The 4,812-nt window shown below is 37.2% G+C and overlaps 1 long non-coding RNA gene across 1 annotated transcript; it reads right to left on the reverse strand.

Moving 5' to 3' along the window:
- Positions 1-1,742: 1,742 nt before the first annotated feature.
- On the reverse strand, positions 1,743-3,295 carry LOC124385099. The gene is made up of 3 exons (XR_006925687.1): positions 3,168-3,295; positions 2,625-2,767; positions 1,743-2,553 (listed from the first exon to the last, which is right to left on the reverse strand). It is a non-coding gene; the product is annotated as an uncharacterized LOC124385099 (long non-coding RNA).
- Between the last annotated feature and the right edge of the window lie 1,517 nt (positions 3,296-4,812).

The raw sequence follows: 4,812 nt of genomic DNA on the forward strand, positions 1-4,812 counted from the left end.
AACTTTTGACAAGCGGTGTTTTAATTTAATATCAAAATCCTTGGTTCTGAAATTTCCAATTTGGTTCTACTTTTAGATGGACACAAAAATATGACTTATGAAAATTTATATATAGATGTATTTATTTATTAACATTTTTTTAATTTACTGACTCACTTTAAAGTTTGCAACTCCCAATTTCTCTCAGATTTCCAAGTGATGAACAAATTGACTCCAAAGTTTACAATTTAACCCAGCTGTCAAAGTTTCACTTAACTTGTTGCAGACAGCAAAGCTTACAACTCAAAACTAGACCAGAATTGCAAGCTTGTGATTAACAATTGAAGTTTTATTTTCTTAAATATAATGGTGCAAAAAAACAACAAAAAAAAACATTAAAATACCTTTTTTGCGCAGTCACCTTTAAGATTCAACTGTAGCATAAATACATTAGATTTTATATACAACTATAGTGTGGCAAGGTGGTTTGAGAGGAGTGACTCCACCCTGAAGAGGAGTTTAATATAGCAAACTGACTACACCACCCCTTTTATTTTTTAAGAAAAGGAAAATAACTACCAAATAAAAATAGGGCACACAGGTTCCATTACGATGCAAAAAAAAAAAATCTTACATTAGCAAGTAAATCATTCTAGTTGCTGCAAAAAAAAAAAAAGAGATGCCTTAACAAGTTACGAATGGCTCTGCATCCTAGTATACACACAAACACAAAAAGGAAAATATCTAAAGTGGCTGAAACAACAAGACAGCATCGTCGTCTTAAGAGTGTTATGCAGGCAGCGATTGCCCCACTAAAAACAAAACTCAGTTAGCTTATATAAAGCTAATGTTAAATATTTAACAATACCTACCAGGGAGCCATCACTGAAACAGGCCATATGGTTGCTCATGCCACAATTCACCACAGCTTAATGAAATGAAAGGCATTAAAAAAGCTGTAACAAATTAAACACTAGTTACCATAACCAGCACAGCACTAATGCTAACCAGTAGTCAACCTTAACCTACCAGTGTTGATAGCACCCCGTGCACCACCATGAAGCCTCAACATGCTCTTCCAACTACAACAAATCAATCGAATTTACTAATGTGCATAAACGCACTAAAACATTAGCCACAGCGCTGATACTCAACTTTGAATGGAAGCATGCATGCACCAAAGGGGCAGGGCTAGCAATGGCACAACTTAAGAAACACAATTACAGTCTTTAAATAGACCCTGATCAGACAAGTTTAGGCTGCCTCCAAATACGTGGGAGGAACCTTTCTCACCCTGCCTGACAGTCTAGTGATATAAACCTAGTGATCAATCATATCAAATGCTGAACATGTATATTGGCTCCTGATGCACAATTAATTAAAGCACATTGAGGGGCCTGGTGTTTTCTGCCCTCTGACACAGTTCCTTTGGCAAAAGCATGCCTCTGTTCCTATGGTAACAAAGCCTGACTGGATGGAGGTCATCAAGGTCATGGAGTGTAGCTGTTTGTCCATCCAGATCAGGTGGAGAAAATCCACATCAGCAAACAAAACTCAGAAAATGAATGATTATTTATGTCTGTGTGGGATTACAGGGAGATATAGATGAAAATAAATACAAAGCATTCAGACAAAGGATACAAATGAGAAATGTTGAACTAATAAGCACATTAGTGAATAGACTGTTAAATTTAACAGAAATTTAACAAATCATACAGAATTTTAAGCATAATTAGTATAAAATTGCATATCTAAGGGTATTATACAATGTTTTAAAAAAAAAGGATAACTAGACATTCCTGTTTCTCTGTCATATGCTATTTGAAAACTAGAAATATATTTCATGTCAATTTATCCCTAAAGCACTTTGTCACAAAATTGCACTATAAAAACACTTTAATTGCAAACAAAAACACTTGGCAGAAACATTTGGATGAAAATTTTGAAGTCACAATAAAATTTGCATAGATGTAATTGAAACAAGACTAAGCTATGGTACTATCTATGGTAGTATAGATACACTCTATGGATGGAGGAAAGTTTCACATGACCATAAGATTCACATGTGCTTTCTGAACATCCTATTTCAATTTAGTCCCCATTTGATAAAAATCTCCACTCTTCTGGGAAGGGTGTTGCTCAGTGGTTACGACATTGGACTCTGGATTAGAAGGTAATAGGTTCAAATCCCAGCATCTCCAAGCTGTTACTGCTGGGCCCTTGAGCAAGGCCTTAATCCTCATCTGGTGAGTTGTAAATTGCTTGTTATTGTTCGAGTCTGCTAAATGCTATAAATGTTCTGGGAAAATGTTGAACTAAATTTTAGAGTATGTTTGTGGAAAATTGTGCTCATTCAGCTTCAAAGGTTTTAGTAAATTCAGGTACTGATGTAGGTGAGGAAGGGAGACCTGGGGTGCAGTCAGCATTCTAATTAATTTCAAAGGCAATTAGTAGGGTTGATGTCATTGCTTTTTTTAGCAGGCCACACACGATCTTCCACTCCAACCCATTTAAATCATATCTTCATGGAGCTGGCTTTGTGCACAGGGTCAATCTGGTACAGGGTTGGGCATCCTAGTTCAATTAAAGAGACAGGGTTATGTGACAACATACAAAAAAATAATATATCCTATAAAATTCTGTACCTTAAAATTTTGATAACAGTTTAAGAAAGAACCAGTCAGGTGTTCCAATACTTTTGTCCATATAGTGTACTACTACTTATCCAGGTATGGAGTCACACCGATATTTCCATATCAGGACTCAATGAAGACATAGTCTCTTCTTTCTGAAATACATACATAAATAAATAAATAAATAAATAAATAAATAAATAAATAAATAAATAAATAAATAACATGGAAACTGCTATTTAAAAAGTCAAAAAACATTTGCAGTGCCACACCAGACTTACTGCAACTTGTTGCTCAAAGTACCAAAATAATCCACAATGACAACAGCTAATCACAGGGAATTGTTTGGAAAAGGTAAATCTACCAATTTGATCTTAAAGTGTTCTCTGAAATTAAGTTAGAGCATTTTAGCTAGCAGACTAGATTAAGCATTTACTGGAAATCGTCTCAAATAATATGGTTAGTTCAGGTTAAATACCTGGCTAAAGTTAAAAGTAGAGATTTTTTTTAACAACATACTACTAAATCAGTTAGTTTACATTAAAATTACTGTACCTTGTGTCTTGTTGCTGTGCTCATTCTTGCCATGGTGTATGAACTTCGGCTTCCACAACCTCACTTAAGAAGCAGAGTTTGGCCAGGTTCTAAGCCAGGTTTATGCCTCCTACACAGCTGTTTCTGTTTCAGTTAATGATTGTGTTTTAACCTACATATGAAATTGATGATCATTAGCACCTGCTTGGTATAATTGGTTAATCATGCACATGATTCTGATCCTACAAAATCCCTAAATTTGTACAAGTGTACAGAGTGTGCAAAAGTAGGAATTGAAAGCCAAGTCAGACCAAAATTTTTTTTTTTATTTCTCTTCTGTTTTTTACTTTCTATTTTGTTAATTTTTTAAATAAAATAAATTATTAATTAAAAAAAAAAAAACATTTTCACCCAACAGCATTATTTCACTAGTGCCTAAAACCTTTGCACAGTATTGTATGTACTTAAAATACATCTACATTCTATAAATGGAAACAACAATGTAATTAAAAGTCCATTTATGAAACTAAAACATCCCCACCAGGAGCTACTCCAATTTATAAATATGGAATTAGCATCATACCCACCCTTCCATATGTGGACATCATGACACATTTCAATCTATGGAAGATAAACACCTCCACCCACAGATGCTCATGCTGCATATCCATATGCATATGGATGCTGCATATACTCTATGTATATGCACAAACCAGTGCACTCTTAGTGCTGGTCCCAAGCCCAGATAAATGCAGATTGCATTAGGAAGGGCATCCAGCGAGGAATAAGGAATAAGAATTTCATACCAGATCGGTCGAGGCCCGGGTTACCAACGACTGCCACAGGTATTGTTAGCCAACGGCGTACCCGTGGAAATTGGGCTACTGTTGGCCGAAGGAGACAGAGACAGCAAGAAAAGGAGAAGTGTAGAAGAGTGGAGGTTCGGGTTGGTACTTTTTAAATGTGGGTACTATGACTGGTAAAGGCTCTCCCTTCAGGTAGCTGATATGATGGAGAGGAGAAAGGTAGACAAGTTTTGTGTTCAGGAGACCAGGTGGAAAGGGAGTAAGACCAGGAATATTGGAGGTGGGTTTAAACTGTTCTACAATGGTGTGAATGGAAAGAGAAATGGTGTATGGGTGATTCTGAAGGAAGAGTACAGTAAGAGTGTAGTGGAGGTGAAGGACATGTATGAGGACAGTGTGACAGCAGTGAAGTGTGCAGTAGGAACGACAGACTGGTTCAAGGTGGAGTTTGGACTGCATCAAGGATTGGCCCTGAGCCCTTTCCTGTTTGCAGTGGTGATGGACAGGTTGACAGACGAGGTCAGACAAGAGTCTCCCTGGACTATGATGTTTGCGGATGATATTGTGATTTGTGGTGAGAGTAGGGAACAGGTTGAGAAGACCCTGGAGAGGTGGAGGTACACTCTGGAGAAAAGGGGAATGAAAGTCAGTAGGAGCAAGACAGAGTACATGTGTGTAAATGAGAGGGAGGGAATTTGAGTGGTGCAGTTGCAGGGAGAAGAGGTGGAGAAGGTAGAGGAGTTCCGGTACCTGGGATCAACAATGCAAAGTAATGGAGAGTGTTTTAGAGAAGTGAAGAAAACATGCAGGCAGGGTGCAGTGGGTGGAGAAGAGTGATACCAGGAGTGATTTGTGATAGA

Source organism: Silurus meridionalis, chromosome 4 (genome assembly GCF_014805685.1).
Source record: "Silurus meridionalis isolate SWU-2019-XX chromosome 4, ASM1480568v1, whole genome shotgun sequence".
NCBI classification, from domain to species: domain Eukaryota; kingdom Metazoa; phylum Chordata; class Actinopteri; order Siluriformes; family Siluridae; genus Silurus; species Silurus meridionalis.